The sequence below is a fragment of the Mus caroli genome, unplaced genomic scaffold (assembly GCF_978045245.1).
Source record: "Mus caroli unplaced genomic scaffold, Mus_caroli_1 scaffold_4, whole genome shotgun sequence".
NCBI classification, from domain to species: domain Eukaryota; kingdom Metazoa; phylum Chordata; class Mammalia; order Rodentia; family Muridae; genus Mus; species Mus caroli.
Window position 1 is genome coordinate 133,039,463 of NW_028227259.1, and position 27,078 is coordinate 133,066,540.

At 48.4% G+C, this 27,078-nt stretch overlaps 1 protein-coding gene across 8 annotated transcripts in view; it reads right to left on the minus strand.

The window, feature by feature from the left end:
- Positions 1-27,078, minus strand: part of Rimbp2 (RIMS binding protein 2) — a 192,179-nt gene that overhangs the window by 116,901 nt on the left and 48,200 nt on the right. For 2 of the 8 annotated variants that reach the window (XM_085837207.1, XM_085837206.1), the window contains exon 1: positions 22,193-22,299. The exons of the other annotated variants lie outside the window; for them this stretch is intronic. The gene's annotated coding sequence lies outside the window, so the exon portion shown is untranslated. Of the gene's footprint in view, positions 1-22,192; positions 22,300-27,078 lie in introns of those variants that run through there. 8 annotated transcript variants of the gene reach the window in all.

The following is a 27,078-nucleotide window of genomic DNA, read 5'->3' on the forward strand; positions in this document are numbered from 1 at the left end:
GGCCCATTTGTGAAACTCTAGCCTGGGAGAGTCCAGGACTAAGAGATAAAGAAACCCCAGGGGGAAGTGGCTTCCCTTTTAAAAAGTGGCAGGTGTGATTGCTGCTCTGGTTTTACATCAAGGAACACTGTGGGTGAGTGGCCTTCCCTGATTGCAGACCAAAGGTCTTGGTGCCCGGGCACTAGCAGCGGGCCTCTGAAGGCTTCGGGAGTGAACTCATCTCTATTTGACAAACAAGACTATGGCTGCTGGGCTCATGGGAAGACACTGGTGTGTCTCCTGCTAGATGTGGAAAAAGTGCCTGGTGACCCCTAATGGCCACACCTGTACCTCCACCCTCACCCTCAGATCACTGCTCCTTTCCCAAGCTCTGTGCTGGTCACCCTGCTGCTAAGCCTACATTGGGTCTTTCTGCTCACAGGAGACCTTCACAGGATAGAATGGGTAGCCCATTCCTAACACAGTGTAGCAGACAGTCTGACCACCAGAAACTGGAGTCCAGGTCATCTAAATGCCTTTCCCTGGTGGAAAACACCAGATGAGTCTGGGTCCCTCTGGGTCAGAGGTAGTGAGCATAGGTCCCAGCCAATCCAAATGGGCAGGTGGAGGGAATGAGAAGCAAGCTTCCCCAGGCTGTGAAGGTTGCAGAAGCAGGGGGTCACTTATCACCACAGCATGCCATATGCCATGGAGATCAAAGAATCAACAGCCCTGGTGAACAACAGAAACAGTCCCACTCCTAGCAATGCGCACACCCTTGTCCCAGTCTGTTGCCATTGTCATAGGCACTGCTGCACTGGACGCCTCTATCATATGCAATTGCCCAGATACAGGCCCACAACCGCCTGGTCTGTTCCAGACACCGGGCATCACCTTAGAGAAGTACCACTCTCGTTGATGGAAAAGACCAACTACAGTGGCTATAACATACAAACCAGGGAGAATAGTACAAAATCATAATCATGCTAAGGAACAGAAAGGATGGGTTAGGCAGGCAGGCAGCGAGGACCACCCTGCCTCAGCTCACATCAGTCCCCAAGGGCAACCACAAGAGTCTCTGTCTGGCCCACATCCTCTGGCATCTAGTGGTTGAAATTAACGTCCCCTCCCCCCCCAACCCCCCCACCCCCGTGTCTTCGTCCCCCAGATGGCAGCTTACCACGACACCATGCCAGGGAAGCCGGGAAGCCAATTGGGATAAAGAAGAAGTTGGTGTGGCGCTTCAAGGAAGTAGAGGGTTACAGCCAGAAGCTGTGCTGGTGAAGACACAAACTGGGGACAGACTGGAAGACTGTAAGCCTCTGGTGTGACTAGGCTATACAGACTAGGGGCGGATCATAGGGGAGAGGGAGGAGCCACCGGTGGGCGTGTCCCATGGACAGTGCTGAAAACCTTGGATCTTACTTTAAGCATGAAAAAAAGGTATCTCTTTGAGCTTTCGGGGTCCTTTAAGGCAGATTTGAACACCGTAGGGCCAAAGCAAGGTGCGATAAGGAAAAGAAGAAGTAGGAAAAGGGAGGCAGGGAGCAGGGTGTCTGGGTCAGCAGGCAGAGGGAGGGTATAGCTTCATGCCAGGGGGACAAGACCATTGCACCTACCCACAAAGGAAATGGTTCTAACACTATCGGGGCCCACTATGAACTATGGCTTCCACACCACACAAATCTGTGGTCTCGGTAGGTTGTTCCCCAAGCCCCAAGAGCAGCTCAGCCGGCTCAAGCCACGGAGCCAAGCGGAGGTGTTTACCTCCTCCAGCAGAAGCAGATGGTGCCTGGGGGTGCATAACGCACGCACTTGCTCATACTGAGACCAAAGTCATCGCCCAAAAAAGAGAGAATCAAGCCAAACAGTGCTGCTCCTCCTGGCCAAATGTCCCGCTGGGCCTGGAAAGCTGCAGAGAGGAGGATTAAGAAGAGGCGAGAGAGAGAGAGAGAGAGAGAGAGAGAGAGAGAGAGAGAGAGAGAGAGAGAGAGAGAGAGAGAGAGAGAGAGAGAGAGAGACGCGAGGCGCTGGCAGGCTGAGAGGGTGGCGCAAGCTCTTTAGCACAAGCTGCTGGAAGCAGCAGTCGGAGCTGCTTGGGCATATGCGGGCGCATGCCATAAACGAAGCCCCAATCCTAAACGCATCACACCAGGGGAGAGATTGCAAGATTCATCACAGCCCGGCAGGCTCGGGGCCAGGAGGCAGAGACCTTCCCAGGGAAAAGAGCTGACACCACAGCCAGGAGGGAAGAATAAGCACTTTGTGTTCAGTTGGGGCCAAAGACTGAAGAATGAGCCAGCCTTGGATTGAAGAATGAGCCAGGCTCAGTGACCCATGCCTGAAATCCCAGTACTTCAGGGGCTGAGGCAGGGGGATAAGCCATGAATTTCAAACCACCCTTTACTGCATAGTGAGTTCAGGGCTAGCTTGAGCTAGAGTGAGACCTTATCAAGAAGGCGGGAAGGAGAGACTTGTGTTTTTTGTTTTGTTGTGTTGTGTTTTGTTTTTTTAAGTGACTAACAGGGGTTGGAGAGTTGGCTTAGTAATTTAGAGCACTTTGTGTTCTTACCAAAGGACCAGGGTTCGATCCCCAGCACCCACATGGAGGTTCACCACTTCCTCAGGCACCTCAGACATGTGGAACGCAGAAATGGATACAGGCAAGACACTCATACACACAAAATAAAATAAATCTAAGATGAGATGGCGGGGGTAGTGGGGAGCTAATGAGGCTATTCTGGTGGGAAGTGAGGAATGGCTCCACCAGGGCACGGAGGCTGGGATGGGTCACACTGCACCGCAGTCTCCCTGGGCAGGGGAGTACCACACTGTCCTGAGCACAGGCCACAGCCTGAGGCCTCTCTGCACTGAGTTCAAACCCAGTTGAGTTCAAACTCCATGTCTCTGAGTTTTCTCATCTATAAAACAGGGACGGTGACATGCCCCACTAGGGAGACTGGCATAGCAACAGGTTTGATTGGATTAGTGCTCTAAAAACAAACACCAGGAAGTAGTCCTTCACGCTGGTTATGGCCACAGCTGCCTACAGTGGTTCTTACTGGTCTCAATTGCACAGTCACCACAATTAGAAACAATCCAGATGTTGCCATGAATAGGAAGGGACCATGAATAGGAAGCCACACCCCTCTCAAATTTCCCTCAGTAGCGCAACTGACTTAAGACATTTTAAATGAAGTAGCAAAGAGTAGTGGCTTGTAGCCATAATTCCAGCACTTGAGAGATGTAGGCAGGCCGGGGGGGGTGGGGGGGTGTTCCATAAGTTTCCAAGAAACCTGGACTAGGGTGAGCTCCTTTATCAAAAGAAATGAATGAATGTGAGGCAGAGGAGGGGAAAGAAGGAAGAAAGGGAGCTGATAACATCATCTATTTACTGTGGAAGGCTAGTGCCAGCAAGCTGGATGGTAGCAAAGCTGGGTGCCACATACCACAGGGAAGCACCTGTACTGTTCATACTGCTGTTCCTCTGGAGTACCCGCAGCTCATTGTCTGTGTATCAATTACAGAACAGGAAGGGTCTGTGTATCAGCATCCAGAGCTGGATCAGAGGCCCAGAGGACTCTGTCCATGGTGCTGGCCTTCCCGTTCCCAGCCCCCTCACCTGTCCTTTTGTCCTGGCCATCTTTCTTCAGCATCTCTTTAGCACCACCTCTGTTAAAGTATCCTCCATGGATCCCACTGACAACCACAAGCCTACCCAAGCTCTGAACTCACACAGCTTTGCCCCAGCCTCCCCTGCCCTGCCCTTCCAACCTTGCTTACCCTCATCCTAGCCCCAGACAACACATTGTTTGTTTCTGTCTCTCAAATACCACAGCCTTGCTACCTCCTCAAGGCCTCTGCTCAACCTCCCCCCTTTTCCTGCTGAGACCTTTCTTTTTTCCTGCTGGGTTCTTTCTTGACATACACTTTCCATGCCACTGCCACATAACTCAGAGAGGCCTCTCTCTACCTGAGCCACCTTCTGTATGGCTCTGTACCTTCTCTTCATTGCACAGACAGCTGAGACAATTGCAGTCCACACACCATCATGGGTCCACAATGCCTGGAAATATAAAGTATACACAGAACATAACCTGTGGGCCCTGGGGGTGGGGGTGGGGAGAGGGAGAGAGCCCACATCTGGCCAGAGCTCCTGTGCTCTGGGCAGGCAGATGCAGGAGGGCTGCCAGACGCTTTCCACTCAGCCCCGGGTGGGTATCTAAGCCACTGACCCTACTCGAGAGGGGGTGGACAAGGGGCAGCCCCCATACCAGGGGCCCCGGGGTGACACCCTTGGCCCTGGAGATACAGGAGAGACGGCAGAGGGAGAAAGGTTCCCATGCAGGCGAGAGTCCTAAGTTCAGTCTGTGGCTGGAGCATAGGAAGACCTTCCATTAGGAGATTAGAAATGGCTCATTAAGAGAAAGCCTATCCCATCGTCTAAGCACAGCAGGCCTTGATGAACAGAGACAGTCAATGGTTTTAGAGCTTTATTGCAGAAAGGCAGGGGAAAAGAAAGAAGAGAGAGAGAGAGAGAGACCAGTCATGGTCAAGAGGAGAGAAGGGGGAAAAGGAGAAAGAGAAGAAAGGCTAGAGTAAGAGGTTAGAGAGAGAGAGAAAGAGAGAGAGAGAGAGAGTAAGAGAGTGAGAGGAGAGTGAGGTGGGACCAAGCAGCCCCTCTTATGGTGGGCTTGTTATCTTACTGTTCCTAGGTAACTGGGAGGAGTCTAGCCTGAAGGTCAGAAGCTTGGGACATTGCCTATGTGACTAAAAGCCATGCTTCTCCTGTGGGGGCTGTGGGGACTGTGGGGGTAGTAACTTCGACAGGAGCCAGGAGGCATGAGGGAATGCCTACTGTCCCATGTAGGTGAATTATCACCACCAGGTTCTACCGGGGTTCAGACCTCAACTCGACTGGAGACTAGGCCGTCTGTGTATAGCCCATTGTCCCACAATAACCAGTGATCCTAGCAGGGTCTGACAGTGTGGCATCGCTTAATCTTGTGTATTCTGCATCAAAATATGAGCACAAGCTGTGTGGGCTATAGAGGATGAGAAACTGTCTCATCCACTTTGTTCAGATCTTAATGCTAAGTCCAAGATCCACATGAGTGCTTTGTGACCAGGGGCAGAACACCCCTGTCCTTGGCTTTACTGACTTGCAAAGTGGGACAATAGGATCCCTATTTTTTTTGATTGCTGGTAAGGTTCAATGAATTAATGACAGAATATTGTGCCCCTCCATCTCTCAAGTGCTGGAATTATAGCTACGAGCCACCTTGCTGCCCTATTTAAAGGGAAGTGTCTCAAGTTGGCTGTGACACTGGGAGAAATTCGAGAGGGGTGTGGCTTCCTATTCATGGTCCCTTCCCGTTCATGGCAATATCTGGATTGTTTCTAATTGTTGTGACTGTGCTATTGAGACCAGTAAGAACCACCTCAAGCAGCTGTGGCCATAACCAGTGTGAAGGACCACTTCCTGGTGTTTGTCTTTAGAGCCCTAATTCAATCAAACCTGTTGCTACATCTGCCTCCAGAGATGGGTGTGTCCCTGACACCTATCAGGCACTTTTCAAGTATTGGTGCACCATCATCACCGTAAGCATCTTTGCCATCATCACCACCATCAACTTCATCACTGTGAGGTAGTGCGTGCCCCATGCCTTGTTAAACCCTGCTTAAAATATTGGGTAATGTAGAGGCTTGTCTTTCTTATTCCAGCAGCTGAACACAAGATGAACGACTAGGGGCCACACACCTCCATGTAAAACCAGGTAAGAGGCTCACAGCTCTCACTCCTTTTGATTTAGAGATTGAGGGGTTTAGGTTTTTAAAAATTAGTTCTTTTAAAAAAGAAATTAGAAGATTTTACACGAGTCATACTTTCTACTTTCTATTCCAAAAACAAATAATGTGGCGCTTGCAAGCTGACACGTTCTTCTGGGTCTCATCAAGGCCAGAGCAGCCTGCTTTAAGGCAGTCAAGCTGTGGCGGCTTGGTCCCTAGTACACACAACAGTGGCTTGGTCCCCATCACTTCTCTGTCATCTTGGCTCCCTCTTGGCTCCCCACCTCCCCACCTCCTGCCCCCCATAGGCTTCATGCCTATACCCTGAGATTTCTAAAGAACAAAGTCTCCAGGAAAGACCAGAGTCATGTATGGGAGTGGCTATTTGGATTGACTGCCCCAGTAACCAATCAGGAAGCACTCAGTGGGCAGTGTCCTCTGAGGTCCCTGCATTTCATGAAATCTGCAGACTATGAAAACTCAGAGGGGCAACTCCCTCCCGCCGCTCCATCCTGCCACATAAGGCTGGGTGGTGGCTCTCACATCACTCTGCTCAGCCCTTGGAGGTAGTATGCCGCAACTTTCCCTTCCTTCTCCCTCCTTCCCATGCACCCCCACCTCCATCTTGACTCTACCAGCCTGCTCAGGCCCCTCAGTCCTCGGAACACATTCTCCACTGTAGCTCCTAGCTCCTCAATCCTGCCTGTAATGCCCTTTCCCTCCAGGTTGTCATCCAACTCCTCTGCAACCTTCAAAACCCAGCTTGGGTCCTGGCTCTTGCAGAAGGGGAAGCCTCCCTATCTTGGCCCCCTCTCACCACACCCCCACCCTCCGCTCTTCCCCAGATCTGTTTCTCAGCCCTCACACAGGCAGGTTCCCCATCCTCCAAGGCCAAATCCACTCCGTGACTATTCTGCTCACGTAGGGGATATTTTTATATACATCAATCCACTATCTTGGAGTATTTTATCAAATAAACTCACCTTCAGGGACATTACATTTGACTACAGTGGGACAGACCACCAGTTTCCACGCCCCTCTAACGGGTAAATATAAAAGGACAAACAGCCGGGCAGTGGTGGTGCACGCCTTTAATCCCAGCACTTGGGAGGCAGAGGCAGGCGGATTTCTGAGTTCGAGGCCAGCCTGGTCTACAGAGTGAGTTCTAGGACAGCCAGGGCTATACAGAGAAACCCTGTCCCGAAAAACCCAAAAGAAAAAAGGGAGGACACAAACTGAACAGGTGATGTTCTGATCAGTGTGTGGCATTAGGACCTGTTTGTCACATAGGCTGTCAGAGGTGAGGGACAGAGGGCAGGGTGAACTCTGTCAGGAGGCCACAGAGATACTATGCAACCTTGAGACCCGCTCACCCTTAGGACAGAGGTCTTGGGAGAGTGGAAGTTGGTACCATGGAATTCAATGTCTGTAACACACTTGGACATATTCCTATGCAGCACACCCTTGTCATCAGGATATATTTATACTATTGTGTTTAACGCCTTTTAAGAAATAGGCATTTCCAGGGCTATACAGAGAAACCCTGTCTCGAAAAAACAAAACAAAAAGCTGGGCAGTAGTGGATTTCTGAGTTCAAGGCCGGCCTGGTCTACAAAGTGAGTTCAAGGACAGCCAGGGCTACACAGAGAAACCCTGTCTTGAAAAAAACCAAAAACAAACAAACAAACAAACAAAAAACAAAAGAAATAAGCATTTCATGTTTGTTTCCCAAATGAGAGTCAGCTCACAGCTCCCCAGCCCCTGTCCGTCGTCTGTGAAGGTGCCTCTGTGACCAACGCTGTTCACAAAAGATATTCATTTCGTGGGCACTTTATTAAACTGCCATGATTGAAAGCCTTCCCTGCAACCTGTGAGCCCCCTGGGGGGATTTGCTATGATGGAATCAGGATTTCCTTCTGAAATTAATCTCTGCTGGGCTGCAGTGACACAAGATTGTCTTCTGCCCTGAGCCTCTGAGAAAGCTGGTGTCTCCATGCTGGTCACATCTGCTACCCAGTGACCAAAATCAATACACTAAGCCTCCCAGATACACCTTAGTATTCCAGTTGTAACGAATACAGCAGTGCATCTCACTGCCTCTTTTCCAGAAGACCATGGCTAAATAAGTTCTCCCATGGGTGTGGGGAGATAGCTCAGTCAGTAAGATGACCTGAACGCAATCCCTAGAACTCACTGGGAAAGCCAGGCATAACGACTGTGTGCTTGTAATTCCAATCGTAGGGAAAGGGAGACAGGAAGAGCTCTGGGATTTGCTGGCAAACTAGCTTAGTTTAGTTGTCAAGTTATAGCCCATGGAGAGACTGTCTCACAGAACAGGCTGGGTGACACCCAAGGAACAAAACCCAAGGCTGTCCTTTAGACTCTATGAACACACATACAAAGATACACACACACACACACACACACACAGAGGCAAACAAAAGGAAGATTTGTTCTTTCACCTGGACATGTCTGTGCACACATATCTGCTCACACCAGGTAACGCCCGCTCACACCCACTCACACAAGTACGCTTACTGGCACACACATACTTCTTGCCTAGTGCTTTTCCCATGGTTGAAATGAGAAGCAGACTGGAGATCCAGCTCTCCCTGAGTAGCCATGGATCGTTTATTCTCTCAACAGATCCTGTCCCTGTCTGTCAACCCCAAGGGTCAAGGTCGTTTCTCCTACAAGGCTTCTTTGAAATCTCACCTGCAGGATGGGTCACAGCCTCAGGACGGTACATATGCTGTGGCTTATGGCTCCTGACACATGGGCAGCTGAGACTAAGATACGAATCAGCCATGAGGCTTCCTCCCAGACATCCTACTGTCTGCCTAGTAGCCAGCTCCTGCCTGTTAGGCTACCTGGGAACTGAAGGGAACCCTGGGACATGGGAACTGTCATCTCTAAAGTTAGTGAAGCTGAGGCAGTCTGAGAGGAGACAACCCCACCCCAAGTACCAGTGACGTCACTTCCCCCTGGATAGGTTTCTGTGCTCTCCCCACTGGCCCAGTCTCACTAGCACCTATCACGGAAAGACCCCAGTCCTAGCTGGCTGCCTCTGGGCTCCTTAGCAAGCTGCATTCACTGCCTGAGTTGAAGGCTGCCTCCCAGGGACCATGGCCATCACTCCAGAGTACCTGGGGTCTTCCCCAGTTTCTCCCTCACATGGCGAGAATCCATCAAAATAAAAGCCCCAAGCCTCCCAGCTCTTCCTCCTCCGGCAGACACCCAGTAAATCATTCACTGTTTCTTATGGGCTTAGAGTTTTACTGCGCTCCTTCCAACCTTTAGTCCATCTGGAATTTATTTCGGTGTAAGATCCGGAGATGGGCTCCAACTGCAAATTATTTTTCAAGTTAGCACGACAGGTGTTTGAGCCCAGCTCTGTTTATATAATGAGCGTGGACTTTGAAGAAGAAGAAAAGAAAAAAACAAAAAAACAAAAAACAAAACAAAGCAAAAAAAACCTCCGGATATGCAGCAGCAACAGTAACAAACTTGCGCTCAACATTCTTGAAGACTCAGCTTCTTCCATGACTCTATCAATAACCCCAATAGCCCAACCCATCAGCACTGAGGCACAAGCAGAAGCCGAGGCAACACTTTTCAGAGCAGACTCCCTGAGTCAGCAGAAGAGGGACCAGAGCTTGTTGAAGATTAAGACCCCCAGCATCCCATAACCCTGCCAAAGACTTCAGTCTGAGGACCTTTGGGCAGAGGACCCAGCTAGCACCAAAGGGAGAGAGACCATACCCCAGAACCCCAGAACCTGGGTGTACGGCTTAACAGTGTTACCACGATTCTTCCTTCAGAGTTGAGGTCTAACTCAATGGACCTAGCGTTCAGGAGGCTCTGGGTTTTGTGCCAGCATCATAGAAGGAAAGAGGGAGGGGAGAGGGAAAGGATAGGAACAGAGAAGAGAGGGAGGGAGGACATGAAGGACGGAGGGAGGAAGGGAAGAAGGGAAGAAAAGGGGGGAGGGGAAGAGAAAGGGTCACTCCTAGATATGTTAACTGAACCCACAGGTGGGTACATCTTCTCTGATAGGAGGAACACCCTGTCAATCATCCAGTGCCCTTCCAGCAGGACTGTATTTCAGTACCCACCTGCCTGCAGCATTCAAAGGAATTGCAACCATGACCAGTCCAAAGTTACACTCACAGGGTCCACAGGCATGGAGAGAGAGAGAACACTCCCTGGGAGATGTCTGGTGTGTGTTTAGGACGGTCCCCGCAGTGTCCCTCACTCTACCTTCATTACCACCCGTGATTCCAGTCTAGCCCTTGCTTCCCTCTGAGAGGAGCAAATCTGGATCCTCTCACAGAGGCTCAGACAAAGCCACAGCCACAGCCACAGCCACAGCTGCAACTTCTACAGGCAGAACAAGGATGCCACCCAGCTGTTCCCAACACTGACCAGGACCCCTCTGGAGCCTCCCATGACTGAGTAGGACCAGAGGAGATGGAAACACATGGGCTGCAGCTGATACTTAGGCCCCCGCCAGAGAAGGAAAAGTTAGGGATGACAGGGTGGGCCCTTGGAAGCTCAGTTCTCCACAAAGAAATTGAAGCCCCAGTACTGTGAACAGTTAGGTTTTTATAAATGCCCACAGTGCCGCTCAAGTGGGAACTGGAGCTGCAGGCATAGCTCAGTGGGAGAATACTTGCTCAGCGCTGACCACGAGGGAGGCAGAAGCCAAGTCTTCTTGCCACTGCAAGGCCCACAACTGCCCCTTCCTCCTCCTTAGACATCCTGTTTCCCAGAGTCTGAGGTTGGACAGGGACCAAGGGTATCAGACAGACCATCCTTTTCCCTCACCTCCAGTCCATCCCTCGGACTCCATTATAAAATTAACTCCAGAAAAATTACACACAGCCATTTCAACTCCAATCCCCGACCCATCATGGGAAAGTATGCATATCTTTGACTGGAAAACAGTGAGAGAGAGAGAGAGACAGAGACAGAGACAGAGACAGAGACAGAGACAGAGACAGAGACAGAGACAGAGACAGAGACAGACACACATGATTGGCTATAAAAGGGCCAGACAAGTCTGCAAACAGGTTCTCTGTGTGTCTCCAAAGCACACTGCTGGTTTCTGTAACTTTGGGAGACCTCCACCTGCCCGGAACCACTGAGAAACTGCAGACTTCGTGGCCCCTTTGGACTGATTCATCTCATATAATGTATTTTTAAAAAACCACCAGAAAAGGCCAAGGCTGGAAGGACTCCAGGTTCCCTTTTACAAGAAAAACTGGCCCTGGCTGGCTGAGGTGTTTCATGAATGACCTGCAGGGAGGTCTCTACAGAGCTGTGGGGGAGGAGCTGGTCAGCCTAGTGTGAGAAGAGCCTGGGACAGCAGATTGCAGCTTTCTGTAGGAGGGAGATAACTCCCAGGGCCCGTGATCTGAATATTTCAGTTCTGGTAGGTGGCCCTAGAGCGGTATGGTTCTCAACCTGTGGGTCACGACCCCTCTGGGATTTGTCTGTTTGTTTTCACAACCATCACCTAAGACTGTTGGAAAACAGATATTTATATTATGCTTCATAACAGTAGCAAAATTACAGTTATAAAGCAGCAATGAAAATAATGTTATGGTTAGGGGAATCACCACAACATGAGGAACTGTATTAAAAGATCATCGCAGCATTAGGAAGGCTGAGAACTGCTGCCTTAGAGAGCTGGACATTTATGTGAAAGTTTCATAGGTGAGTATCCACAGCACTGCACTGCCAGGGGCCCACGCGTAGGAACTGTAATGTAACTATGTGGCATGCAGGATATCTGACACCGGACCCCTGTGAAAGGGCCATTCCACCCCCAAGGGGGGTTGAGACCCACAGGTTGAGAACCTCTGCTCTGCAGGCCCCCTAACTAATACAGTGTTTGAATTAAAAATCATAGAAAGTTACTTGAAAAACAAAGCAAAATTTAAAAAAGAAAAGAATATTTATATAACACTATTAAGACTATTACATACCTACTCACTGAGCTGTACCCTGGAAGAGCTAATCAGACAACAATTGCCTGTGTGGCCAGACAGGATGCCTCTCTCCCTCCTGAGCCCCGCCCACATCTCCACAAATTGAGGTTCCCCCACCAAATCACACCCGAAGGGCTCCCTGCACTTCCTGCCAGGATGCCAAACAGAGCTCTCTTTCCCAAGACCACACTTAATCGAACTGGGAAAACCCATAGGGAATTAGAGTCTCATTGTCAAGGTACCGTCAGCAAATCTAAGCAACACCCTCATCAAGATCATAAGGAAGGCAGAATCAGTCCAGGCCACCAGGACTCCTGTCTTCAGAAAATAGACAAACTTCATCAGCAGACTGCAAGTCTCCAAGCCAGGCCCTCTCTGGGTGGACCAGGCAGGGCCAGAGCAAAGGCCAGCTTTCCTAGCTAGCAAATACCTTTCTCTCCTTTATTTCTTGTAGGATTGGTAGTTGTGAGGCCACTGTGCTTGAAAGCAAGCTACAGCCACAGATTAAAAATTAATGTACTGCCTAACTCGGCTTCCAACTTGATGCCTTAATTGAGTTTGTTATGAGGGTGGTGCTGAGCTTCCGTGGTCCGGCCTCAATGCTGGACAAGAGGTTTGCAAACTCAGTAATGCAATTATCTCCCAGTGCACAGACCGCTTTTCTCCAGAGTCGCTCTGAATCTACCCTGGGTCTCTGTGTACACGGCACGGAGACAGAATTATTGATCTATGTACATCTTCAAAGACTTACTTCAGCAAGTCGAAGCTCAAAGAGAAAGATGGGAGAGCGGAATCCACTGCTGAGAGAGAGGCACTTCGGGAGATGCATGTTCATTAATTAAATTAAACATCTAATTCAGCAGCTCCTATGCATCAAGAATGCAAACGAGCATGGTGCATTTCCCTAGGGAAGCCTATGGCTCTCCTAACTAAATGGCATAAAACTTGAGAGGGGTTAAAGAGAACATTGTCTATTACTCCCCTACTGCCTCTGGCCATGGAAGGTTTCCAAAGATTTCTTTATTTAATGACCATTTTACATAGTGCCAATTTATAACAGCCACATGGCAGGCATTAACCCTCATGATCACAAAGAATGCTGGTCCAGGCATTCACCTTGGTTCCTCTGCAGATGAGGAAACAGAGACACCTCCCCCCCATCATCTCTCAAAAACCTAGTTGGCATCCTTTGAGCCCTCAAGTTCTACAGGAGATTTTAGGGTACCAGCTGGGCTGGCAATATACCAAAACCTCCCTCTAGAGTTATGAGGGAAGCAACTTGATAGAACTCAGGGATAGAGAGATAGCTCAGCAGTCAAGACCGTGTGCCACTCTGGCAGAGGACCTGAGTTCAGTTCTAAGCACTCATGCAGGACAGCTCACAACCACCTGTAATTCTAGTTTCTGGGGATCTAGCACCCTCTTCTGGACTCCATGGGCAATTATACTCCAGTGTTCCTACCCACACACAGACATGCAATATGCATGTAATTTAAAAATCAAATAAATCTTTAAGCAAACAAGCAAGCATGCACACATGATTTCTGGGCACCTAGCAGCCAGTCACTAGGGCTGAGTTATTTCTCTGCACCTCTCGAGGGCAGTTTTAAAAGTACAGCTTCGAACCCCATTCAATCTGATTGCCAGTGTCTTCTGGTGCATAATGGCCCTGGGGCAAATACAGTAGGTTGTCTACTCTGAGGATAGCCTGCTACATCTGGGAGCAGAAGTAACAGGAAGTCCTTTGCCACATTCAGTGTCTGGTACTGAAGACCCAAAGCCTTCCCTTGAAGGAAGGCAGCTGTCCTGTGCCAAGTAGCCTTGGAGAGAGAGGTGTAGATTTGGAGGCCTGTGAGCTGTGTACACGTCCCAGTCTGGTACCACCTGGCAGTGCCTCAGACCCTCCAAGGCACCAGGCCTGCATTATTTTGGGCAAACACAGTAAAGATGTCATGTGGGAATCAAGCTGTTGTTCAGGTCACAATACACACAGCAGTCCTTTCCCCGCTCACAGACACTGACAGACACCTGCGGAGACACTGAATCGCCAGCTGATACTAAGCTTCCCAGAGCCAGGGTCTCCCTTACCTGGGGAATTTATATCAAAGTGAAGATTGGCAGCCACGTGGCCTGCTCCCCACCCCTTGTCAGTCTCCCGCCTGGGAATCAGAGAGCCTCACCGCAGGCACCTACTATGAAACCCTTATCCTCCGAAAGGTAGAAGAGACCCTCCCCCTTTTTATCACGGAGGCCCTGGTTTCTCTCCTCAGAGCCCTGACCACGCTGCTGTTCCATCTAAAGTGCTAATGCTTCTTTGACACTCTGCCTCAGTGTCCCTCATGAACCCATATCTGAGACCTTCCAATGGGAGGAGCTTAGTTGTCTCTACAGATAATGACCTGGAGTTAGGGCCAGCCATTAGGAAGACTTGCAAGGGCAGATGGACCTGAGTTAAGTATGCAGTGTGGTTCTCCTGGGAGGCCCCCAGGTCCCCAGAGCAATTTTACAGCTGCTAGGGGGAACTGTGTTCTCCCCCCCCCCCAGTCTGTCTGTCCATGTCTAAGAAGCCTTCATCTCTGCCACCTGTAGCCCCTCAGGGAGCCCCCTACTGTATTCCCTCCTGTTGAATGTCATCAACACAACGTCCTTAGAGACAGTAGGCTAAAATGTCACTTGGTGTTAATTACCCTTCTTAAATAATGCATAGAGACAGTGAGGCCCAGAAGCAGAGCTCCACAGTTGTTGAGGGATAAAGCCTCTGGGCTAGAGGATGATCCAGCCACGCCCACCAAGCAGCCTCCTAGTTCTCCAAGCTATTGCTTAGGGCATGGCAAGCTCCCTACTGAGAGCCTGACTCTGATGCCCCCTAGCAGATTTCCCAGGTACCTGACATCTGCCAAACTCACTTCCATACGGAGGTTTACAGCCCCCAGGTTACATACTCTGAGCATCAAAGGACTAAAGTGGCTGTACATCCCCCCACCCCTACTATGGATACAGCCCAGCTACAATGCACCCTTTGCCATCACTTCCCATGCATCCTGTAAGTTGCATCCACTCCTGGCCCAGGATGCAGGACCCTCTCCCTGCACCACCTGGGAACCAGGCACAGCCTGGCTGCCAACCTGTGCTATTTGGCTACTCACTAGCCACCCCTGTGACATGACCCCCACCCCTCCTCTGAGACCCATAGGAAGGGACTTCCACTCTGCCTTGTAGGACAGAGATGACCTTGGAGCACCACCAGGTTGTTGTCTGTCTGTCTGTCTGTGTGTCTGTCTGTGTATCTGTCTGTCTAAGCAAGCTGTGGGGAGCAAGCCAGTACGCAGCACTCCTCTGTAGCCTCTGCATCAGCTCCTGCCTCCAGGTTCCTGCACTGCACGAGTTCCTGCCCTCCCTGCTTTCAATGATGAACTGTTCCATGGAACTGTGAAGGAAACAGACACTTTCCTCCCCGAGCAGCTTTGGCCATGGCGTTTCCATGTAGCAACAGTAACCCTAATAAATAAAGACGTCATCCTATAAGACCACACAGCTCCTGGATCCTTGCGGGTGGTCTGGTACCCTCTTCTAGCTCAAGGTGGATGCCTGAGTTGAGTCAGGCTCCTTTGAATGTCATCCTTGAGCAGCAGGACCCACAGACAAAAAGTCATGGGGCAGCCTATCCTGCAGGGCCACCCTGAGAGTCCTGTGCTGCCAGGGCTCTCTAGATTCTTAAGGCTTTTCTGGTGCTTGTCCTTCTCCTGGATTCTGCAACAAGTTCCCCTTTGTAAGACAGAGAGCTAGGGGCTTGCAAGAGGGCTCAGCAGGTAAGGGAGCTTGTGGTCTAGCCTGGCCACTTAAGTTTGATCCCTGGGTATGTATTATGGATGGAAAGAACCAGCTCCTACAAGTTATCCTCTGACCTCCATACAAAAGCCACAGTGTATACACACACACACACAGAGAGAGAGAGAGAGTAAGGAAATAAATAAATAAGAGAGAAAGCAACAGAGGAGCCCTGCCCACCCGCCTGTGGCACCAGCCCTAGGAAGTGCGACCTCTCTGGTTTGAAAGATTATCTTACACACTGACTCTGACTCCCTTGAGCGTGGACCCAGGCAACAGGTCCTTTGAAAGATGGCTGCTAAAATTGGGAATACTATCTCCTGAAGGACAAGTGTGGAGACTGTGCAGTGATGGCATCTTTCTCCCGCCTGTCAACAGACAGTGAGACAATGTGCCAGGTATGTATGCACTATATGCAAAGTACCTTATTAAGAGCTCTAATTAAACCTAAAGCCAGCCTACTTCCACCTCAGTTAAAGAGTTCAATTCACTTTCACCCCTACTGCCCTTACCCGTGGGACTTTTTTTTTTTTAAGATTTATTTATTATATGTATGTACACTGTAGTTGTCCTCAGATACTCCAGAAGAGGGCGCCAGATCTCGTTACGGGTGGTTGTGAGCCACATGTGGTTGCTGGAATTTGAACTCAGGACCTTCGGAAGAACAGTTGGCACTCTTAACCACTGAGCCAACTTGCCAGCCCCCCGTGGGAGTTTTGAGCTGGTTTTCCACCTCTACCCAGCCAGAGCCCTTAACATTAGTGACGTCACATGTCTTCAACCTTATTTCTCTAATCTACAGAATGAACAAGAACAAGTCAGCCATTGGTGGTCCGGGATCTGGATTGGCAAGAACACATGGCAAACAAGTGACATCAAGATCTTTGGGGGCTGGAGATGTGGCTCGGTTGGTAGAGTATGTGCCTGGCACTAGACACACAAAGCCCTGGATTCCATCCAGCACCACCAAAAAAAAAAAAAAAAACAGATGTGGCAGTATACACCTGTAATCCCAGCACTTGGCAGTGGAGGAACGAGGATTGGGCCTTCAAGGACAGCCTGGGGTGAGGCGGGCGTGACTGGATGAGTGGGTAGGTGGGAGAGCACCCTCTTAGAGGAAAATGAGAGGGGGCATGCAATGGGGGGGGGTTACAGAGGGGAGGCTGGGAGGGGGAACAACATTTGAAATGTAAATACAATAACCAAAGAAAGAAAGAAAGAAAGGAAGGAAGGAAGGAAGGAAGGAAGGAAGGAAGAAAGAAAGAAAGAAAGAAAGAAAGAAAGAAAGAAAGAAAGAAAGAAAGAAAGAAAGAAAGAAAGAAAGAAAGAAAGAAAGAAAAGGAAAGGAAAACGGAAAGGAAAAAGGAAAGGAAAGGAATAGTAACACCAGAAAGTATACCTTTAAGCACCACCTGCCCAAGGACCAGGTAACTTCCTGGAATGCTGGGAGTTGTAGTTCTTGGAAAATAAAAAAGCCTCATGAGAGTGTGGGGGGGGGGGGAGCTCTCAGCTGGAGGTTCCAGGGAGTAGTCCTGACCAAACCCCATCTTGGTCAGTATTTAGTTAAAAACTTGCTATAAGTTAGCTCAGTGGTGGACTTGGTTTCTTTCCAGCGAGACTCAGGGTTCACATAAGCAGGCTGAGCAAGCCTGATGGGCAAGCCAGTAAGCAGCAGCCCTCCATGGCCTTCTCATCAGCTCTCGCCTCTAAGCTCCTGCCCTGCCTGAGTTCCAGTCCTGACTCCATTCAGTGATGAACAGCAATGTGAAAATGTAAGCCAAATAAACCCTTTCCTCCCCAGCTTGCTTTTTGGTCACAGTGTTTCATTGCAGCAATAGAAACCTGGACTAAGAGCCAGGCGGTGATGGCACACACCTTTAATCCCAGCACTCGGGAGGCAGAGGCAGGTGGATTTCTGAGTTCCAGGCCAGCCTGATCTACAGAGTGAGTTCCAGGAAAGCCAGGGCTACACAGAGAAACCCTGTCTCGGGGAAAAAAAAAAAAGAAAGAAAGGAAGGAAGGAAGGAAGGAAGAAAAGGAAAGAAAAGAAAAGAAAAGAAAAGAAAAGAAAAGAAAAGAAAAGAAAAGAAAAGAAAAGAAAAAAGACAAGACAAGACAAGACAAGACAAGACAAGACGGACTAAGATGGTCTGTCTCTCTCCTCCCCTCTCTCTTTCCTTCTTTGCAGCCTTTGAGACAAACACAGAGCCATCAGCACCCCAGGCCTGTAGGCCAGACAACCTCATGCACTTCCTGACTGGAAGTCACAAACAATCCGCCTGGGGCCAAACACTGTCTCAGATGTGGACACAGCCGCCCCACGTTGTCTTGCCTACTTAAGAAGAAGAAGTAAACAAAATTGGATTTGAAATGGATAATTGCTTTAGCCAGGAAGAATAACAACATAAAGAGCCACTTGAACCAGACATTCCTACCCAAACTACATTATGATCAGACCAGATCAGAGGTCTCTGCCAAACCACCCACCACAAAACCCAGCCTAGCTGGGTGGTCCTTTGTGCCTCAAGAATTATCAAGAAGCGGCCACCATATGCCAAGCGACCCATAGCATCAGAGGTTCCATCTCTGACAGCAGAGAGAACAGGGTCCCTACTTCTCAGACATGGCTCCCTGAGTTTTCCCACTGTTGACTGCCATTTCTTTTAATGAGATACATACATGGAAAGAGGAAAGTTTGGATGCAATCACTGGATAGCGTGCTAGTTAAGACCCCCCCACACACACACCATTCATGTGCGCGTGCACACGCACGTGCACACACACACACACTTTGCCTTTTAAAACAGTGTCTCACATAGCCCAGGCTGGCCTTGAACTTATCATCTAACAGAGGACGACCCTTCACTCATAATCCTCCATCTCCTAAGAAGGCTAGGATTTTTTTTTTCTAACAAATAATCCTACAGTCGTGTCTTTCCCCATCCCCCACCCCACTCCCACACAGTCACAGTTATTCACATCCCTCACAGTTCAAAAATATTAAGTGGAAAATTCAAGAAAGAGTAAGTTTTATTATTATAATGCTGCACTGCAGTATACTGTTGCCACAGTCCCACTTTATGCACTTTATGCTAACGCTGTACATTGATCTCTCACTGTGCCTTATTGTCTGATGTGTTTGGGTTCTGGGGATCAAACCCAGAGACATTGAGCTGGGGCTGGGCTCCAGTTACTCATTTGTAAATTAAGTTTTGCCCTGGCCCAGCAGAAAACAAAGTGTCTGTAGGGTTCAGAATTCTGTGACAACCTCCCTCTCAGAGGGGAGTGTCTCAGAACACATCCCCATGAAAGACAGGGTTATATTTTTTCCCACTAATACAATAGAAGGCTTGTTAATTGCTGTTGTTTCTTCTGTTAACCTGCAGAACATTCCAGAAAATATCAGGGTGGGGGTGGGGATGGATATACATAGTGGCTTCACCAAACAGAAAACTCTCAAATTCTCTAGAGACAGAAGAGATGCTCTCTCTGTGTCTCTCTCTTTCTCTCTCTCTCTCTCCATTCCCTTCCCTTTCTCCATCCCTCTTGCCCTTCTTCTCTCCATCCTTTCTCCTCTTCTTCCCTCTCTCCCCACAACTCAACACATGGATCTAGTTTCTGCTAGCAGAGCATCAAGCAGACAGTGGTTGTCTACCAAGCCAGGAGGCAGGCCCTATACAGCTTATCTAGCAGGATAAACTAACAGATGTGCACCTCAAGGGTCTCAGGCACAGGGCTCAGGGTGGCAGGAGGCAGAGGGGGGCACTTCCTGCCAGGATCAGAGATTCCTATCTCAATAAATATTTACCCAGCTCCTGTAATAGGCACCAGTAGGTGATGTTAGACCATGTAAAGCACACACCCAAGCAAGAACCTGAGTGGTTAAACCTTCACCCATTTTATAATCCAGCACCAACCATGTGCATATTTGTGAAGTTGGGATCACAACTTCAGCAAAGAAATATCAAAGTCTAATTGTGGTAGTCAGTGGGATTCAAGATGGGGAAGCTATCCAGGAGCGTTTAACATTTATTTCATACGCCTCTGTAAAACGTGAGTTCTTTTTCTTTTCTGGCGCATCTGTTGCCTTTGCAATAAGACAGGGTAAATTATTTAAAGCTGCAGGCATGCGGTGCACTTCTGTGAAAGAGATGCGGGTGCCATAGCTTTTCTAACTCAGTCAGACCCGTGAACAAATGTTTTAATATTTTTCTTCAACTCACCAGGGACCCCTGATCTCTGAAGGAAAGTTTCCAACAATGTTGACAGTCATGGTCTTTACAGACTTATTAAAAAAAAAAAAAAAAAAAAAAAACCTCTGCCCCTGAGAGAGTTTAACACCTAATGATCATGAAGGCATGCTTAAGGTGGCAGACTAGGATGTCCCTCAGGGCTGAGGTACCCGACCCTTCAGTCAAATGAACATCCTCTCTCTGAGTCTCTGGGTCAATAGTTTTGAAATTCTGGAGACTATCTTCCTACTTTCCCTCCATGGTTAAGTAATTCAAATGTTCTGTACCCTTAAAAGTAAGGGAAAAGCTAAATTTAGATGCAGTTCTTAGTGGCGTGTGCTCAGTTCAAGTCAGTTCAAGTCGCAGACTTGGGGTCGGAGGAGAACCACGAGGGGAAGAAGAAGGTGCAGGAGGAAGGAGGAGAAGCCATCGTGGGTTAGGTGAGCCATAAAAATGTGGCCCTGAGGACTGGCCAGATGGAGATCAGAGCAGCCCAGGCAGAGCATAGTAAGTAATCACTCAAGGTTATCAATAGGAACACTGATTCTAATAGCATAGAGGGCAGATATCTGCCCAGCTCTTGTGCTGTGTAAGGCTTATTGTAAATATAAAGACTGTGTGTGTGTGTGTGTGTGTGTGTGTGTGTGTGTGTGTGTTTCATCTGGGAACTAAAGGGTCAAAGGTGGAGTAGAAACCCCGGGTTGGGATTAAAAGTTTATACAACAGACACACTTAGGGAAAAAAGCATGCAGAAATGATGACACGCCGCCTCCTTCAGCCAAGCCAGGCCCTCCTCCGAAGCATTCTTCATGACTCTTTCTGGTGTTTTAGGACAAACCCCTGCTCACTCTAAATGATATCTACCATGCAGTTCATTTGATGCCACTGTATAGATAATGATAAAAAGTGAAATTTCGTGGTATTTTCTAGGCAGCTCCCTCTTTTGAAGATGTCACCTTTACTTTCAGTGAGGATTTGTGGCTGTCTCATACTGGAAGCCGAATGATTACCAAGCACATATCCTATATCTAAAATAGCTGAGCGAGGTATATATGGACCCCTTCTTACTCCCTGCAGGGCAAGAGAAGTCAGAGGATTGGATGTGAATCCAAGCGTATGGAACACATACTGTCTGGGTCCTTTCCTCTATAACATTAGCATCACCATCAATCTCATTGCTATCATCACTATTAATATCACATCATCATCAATATCATCACTGATACCACCATCAGGATTATCACCATCATCACATTAATATCATTAGCAGCAGCAGCATGTCCATCAATATCATCACCGTCATCAGCAGCATCACCATCAATATCACCATTAATATCATCACCATCATTGCTATCACCACCAATATCACCAATGTCATCATTACTGATATCACTATGGATATCTCCACCATTAACAGCATCATAATCATGCACACCATCACCATCATCCTCATATTGCCACCATCACCACCGCCATCACCATCCCAGGAAGGTGACCATCTAAACTGTGTCCACCATGGAATATCATCACCTCTCCCGACATCCTGTTGCTTTGGAGTCCGAGGCTCACCGCCCCACGATTTGATTCTGCCAGAGCCTCACCCCATGCCCTGCCTAGGCAAGTTCTGTGCCATGCTTTCTGCTTCGTATCCCAAATACAAATGCAACCACTATGGCAGCCACTACCTGGCAGGCAGTTGCAGGTTGAAAGCCTGAGGCAGTGGACACAACTACCACTTTACCTCTTCACTCTGTTTCTTGGGCACAGTGTGAACTTCCCTGCATTCAGGCCACACCTCTCTCTGCCTGGGAAGCCTCAAACCAAAGGCCATCCAAACAACATCGCTTTTCTTCTGAACTACTCTGCATGCTTCAGTGACTCCAGAGTAAGGCAATCGGGACTGACTTCAGGGAGGACCAGAAGATCCATTTCCTATGTCTTCTCATTAGGAGGAACACCATCCCCCAACGCACCAAGGTCATGCTGGTCTGAATGCTCCTTGCGCCACATTGACTTGTAACAACACTCAAGAGTACAGGGTGATGTAAAGAAATGCAAAATGTGATTTACAATCACCATTCTAACCTAGAGTTTGAAGTCCTAGAAAACTGGTCTCTCTACCTCTCTCTGGTCAGTGCTCCTAACAGACTTTCCCCCATGTATCTGACTTCAGGACCTTTGCACAGACACCTCTCAAGAGCATGGGCCACCTTCAGTGTGTGCTCACGCCACCCTCCCAAACCAAAGACATATAACTGACACTCAATAACCCTGTCTTGACTAAACTGCTGAACTGTGAAGACCAGGCACAGCCCTTATATGGCACAAGGAAGAAGAACAGAGCTTCCAAAGGGCCAGAGGGCCACTTACCACCAATCTCTACAGCTGTGTCCTTGTCTCTGGACACGGTGGAAGTCTTCCTAGTGTTGGGTCTAATCAAATCGTCTTTAGCACCTGTGGTCTTCAGGTATGGCGGGTCATTTCTAAAGAGCAGGAAAGAGCACACGTGAGCTTCTGCAGGCAGAAGTGGCTCCATGTTCCTTGCTCCTTCCTCCATACCCGAGGGGCAAAGGAGTCAGGGGTGACACTACTCCATCAAGACCAGCTCAAAGTGTAGCCTAACTCACAGCCTTCCCAGCCTGGAACTTTCTGTATCATCATCCAAACTTGCTGGTCAGCAACTATGAGAAATAATATAGTCCTGACATAGAACTTTCCCAGAGGGTCTCATAGAGATCAGGCTGGTTTGAACTCACTCTGCATCCAAGGATGCCCTTGATCTTTTGGTCTCCTTGCCTCCACTTCCCAAGAACTAGGATGACAGGTGTGTGCCTCCCAGCCCAGCATATATATGGTGTCCAGTGACTGAACCCAGGGTCTCCTGCATGCTACACAGTTTTCCAACTGAGCCACATCCTTAGCCACCACCCCCAAGCCCCTTGACTGTCCATTAGTTCTCCAAGTCCTAGGCTCTGCAAGATCAAGGTATTTAGGGCTTCCTCTAGTTTGCTTTTCCTTAACTGTGACTTAAAAAAAAAAAATGACCAAGGGCAACTTTGGAAAGGAGTTGTCTAACTCACACTTTCGAGTCTCAGTCCAACTGAGAATGGCCCCTAAAGACTCATATGTTTGAATGCTTGGTCCTCAATTGGTAGAACTATTTGGGAAGGATTAGGAGGTGTGGCCTTGTTAGAAGAGGTGTGTCAAGTGAGATGGGCTTTGAAGTTTCTGAAGTCCATACCATTCCCAGTTAGCTCTTCCCTGCCTCTCTGCCCTACATGGATCAGCTGTAAGCTCTCAGCTACTGCTCCAGCACCATGCCTGCCTGCCTGATGCCATGTTCCTTACCATAACTGCCATAGACTCTAACCCTCTGAAACAGTAAGCCTCAGATAACCATTTTCTCCTATTATCTACCTTAGCTATACTGTCTTATCACAAAAATAAAGGAGTAACTAAGACAGCAATATTGGGAGAAATCACGGCAGGATCTCAAGCAAGAACTGAAGGAGAAGCCACAGGGGAACTCTGCTTACTGGCTTGATCACAACTTCAGACTCAGCTAGCTTTCCTGTACAGCATAGTTCCGACTGACTCTGCCTAGGGATGGTACTGCCCACAGTGGGCCCACACACACATCAATCATCAATCAAAATCGTCTCTGGTAGACATGCCCACAATCCAATCTGATATTCTTCAGTTGGGACTTCCTCCTCCTCCTTGACTCTATGTTATGTCAAGCTGATTAAAAACTAGCCAGCCCTGGGCTCATTACCTAGACTGAGCTGAAGACAGCTGGGTATACAAGTCCACGTGGGAGCTCCACCCCTTGCCCTTATTATCAAGGCACGGCTGATGACTTCATCATCCAGAAAGTATCTCCATAGGCCAAATTAATGCATAAAAATCAAAGGCTAAATGAACACACAGGAGGGAACGAACACTTGGTACCATCAGGTACCAAAGAACAGAAATAAATCCCCGAGTATTGTCTGTGACCAAAAGGCCACCTTGCACTGACCTCCGGATTAGAACCTTCATAGCTCAGGAGAAGCTGGGCTGTTACAGGTCCAGAGTCCAGTCATAACTTACCTAGGGACATCTTTAGTCCCCTTATACATAGGCACCTATTACCTACCCATAGCATAGCAATCATCAAGAAATCCTTTTCTTCTACCAATCAAAAGGCTAAGAAGGACATCAGAGAGTGTCACCTGAGTCCTACGGCAGAGGTTTCGAGGCTTTGATGTAAGCCTTGCATGCTTCCAACAATGAATGTGAAAAGTGACTCGCTTTCTGACTTTGTTACTATAAAAACTTCACGAAACACTTAGCATGCACCAGGTACTTTAGGGTAACCCAAGTCTTTGTTCCCAGGCTGCAGGCTCTCCTATGTGGCTCGAGAATAAACTATCCCTTGTCCTCTTTGAGGTGAGAGTTGTCCCCCAGATCCTCTGACTGAGGCAAAGTATGAGCCATTGCTTCTTTTCCCTTTTATTGTGCAAAAACAAGATTTTTTTTTCCAGTTCTCTAGAGTCAAGGGAATAAGGTGACAACTTGAATGGCCCTGGGTTTTTATCACAAGGCTCACAAGTGACACAGGCAGGAATTATAGCAGGGTAAGTGACTGAAGAACAAAGACAGGCAGGCTTCATCTGAAGGCTTCAGAATTGAAAACCCAGCCTGCATGGCGGAAATTCAATTCATTTCAATTAAGCAAGCATCTACCACGCACCTCTGCCCTGCCTGGCAGTCCTTGAGACCAGTGGTAAATGAGAGCTTGTCCTTTCAGGACTCGGGGATTGGTGGGAAAGGTGGAACATTCACGTACCATCTCAACTCGAGCTAGAATCTAATAAGATTAGGAGGACGTGCAAAAGGATGTGCGGGAAGGCCGTCTAGACAGGAGAGCGAGGCTTGCTTTCTGGCCATATTTAATGAGAGTGCTCCGGATGCAGAGAGAAGAACAGTCAGAGGCCAAGAGGTCACCTTATTAGAAACAAAGAAACAGATCTGCCTGTGGGCGTTCCTCCCATCTCTGAAGGTCTCCTGTATCCCCACATGAACTTCACCGCATACAAGACTCGAGACTGAAAATACCAACTTCATTAAAGACTAATCCAGAGTAAAAGGTCTCACTACCGTAGTCCCAGAAGCTCCTGCCGATCCAGGCCAGCCATCTAGACTGAGTCCATGTCTGACATCTGCTAAGCTGTTTAGACTTCTCTCCAGGATCAAGCAGCGCCCCTCAGATTGACTCTGCATTCAAACCAAACCTCCCATAAAAATAACCCAAACCAACAGGAAAGCTTAAAACTCAAACTTCAGTGATGTGACCCAATGCGGGGAGAGATGAACGCCGTCCCTGGGACCCACATAGTGGAAGGAGAGAACCAACTCCTGAAAGCTGTCCTCTGACCTCCACAAGCTATCCGAAGCAGAAGTGTGTGTGTGTGTGTGTGTGTGTGTGTGTGTGTGTGTGTGTGTGTGTGTGTGGTATGCTCACAAAAGATCATTCCAGCTAGGCTTGTTGACTTTTGATGTCCCCTAACAGAAGGGAGGGTCCTGGGACCCTCACCTGAATATCCAGCCACTCTGCCTAATCTCTATGTGATTCTGCCCTAATTGTATGTGGTCTCAAGGAAAAGCTAGAGGATCTAAGGGAAGTTTTAAGGAGGGGAGTGGGCACCACCGGGCATAGTGTAAGCAATAAGTATTAATATGTGAATGGAAGACAATTATAATGAGAAGTGATATATAACTCCAGGAAAAATTATTTAGGAGGCATGGGCTATGAGACAGGGTTTCTCTGAGTAGCCCTGGCTGTCATGGAACTCATTCTATAGACCAGGCTGGCCTTGAACTCAGAGATTCACCTGCCTCTACCCCCACCCCCGGAGTGCTGGATTTAAAGGTGTGCACCACCACCATGTGCCTGAACTGTACAATGAACTGCAATGCCTGCCTGGCTGGGTCTATAGGTAACATGTCACATGACAACTGCTACGATGCTAACTGTTGCCTTGAGCAAGATAGCCACTCAGGCATGTGTGTAGGATATGGGGCAAAAGGCTAACTCCTCATCTCTGAGGCTTCCCGACCTCACCATGCCTACGTTTGAGGTAGGTAACTCTCAGAGTAGATGACCGAGCAGTAACCCTAAAACCAGATGTTGCCAGCTCTCCCTCGCACGCTTCCAGGTTATCCCCTGAAAGGCAAAACTGTCCTTGCCAGCAAACCACTCATCTAACATAACAAAAAGTGCTATTTTTTATTTATGACATTTAGTCAAAAAATAGCAGTATAGGGCCCAAGAGATGACTCTGCAGTTAAGAGCACTTGTTGCTCTTTCAAGGGACCAGGGTTCGCTTCCCAGAACTCACATTTCAAAAGTGGAGGGGAGGGTGGATATGGGACATAGTGCACACTTGTAATGCCTGTACTGGAGAGACAGAGACAAGCAGAGAGGTTTATGAATTCTGAGGACCACCTATGGTCACCCTCTGGCTTCCACAAATATGCACATGAGCACTTAATAATAATAATAATAATAATAATACACTATTTTAAGTGCAAGGCTGGGGTGATGGCTCACCAAAAAAAAAAATGTGAGAATCAGAGTTTGGATCCCCAAAACCCACATACATGTTTACATACATGTAATTCCAGCACACTGGATCTAGGGATCCCTAGAGCCAGCCAGCTACCGAGCTGAGTTTAAGTCCCTAAACCTGCAAGGTTTACTGTTCCTATTTTGGCCTCACACCTTCCTCAAAATGTAAGGTGGAGTTCAGTCAAGAAAGACAACCAACAGCAATGTCTGGCCTTGAAATGTATGCCACAGATGCAGGTGCTCCTACACACACAGCACACACACCACACACATCCAACAATGCATACATACACTATAGTGCACTCACAACTCATATACACACACACCACAATGCACGCACAACACACAAGCACATATACCACACATGCACATACAACACACATGAGCACATACTACAATGCACACACACACACACAAGAATATGCATCAAAGTGCAGGCCTCCAGTGTGACTCTCTGCCTGGCAGAAATGTGTCAGGATGTCATCTGACTTCTTCATTAAAATACCAAACACTCCAGTCTCTCCCCCTGCCACATGTAGTTCTCAGGGTGGGTGGGTGTGGCATCATGCTTTCTCAAGAAAAACATTAAGAATAAACAGAATGACAGAAGAATCATTCTAACCTACAAGTTACAGGAACTTTC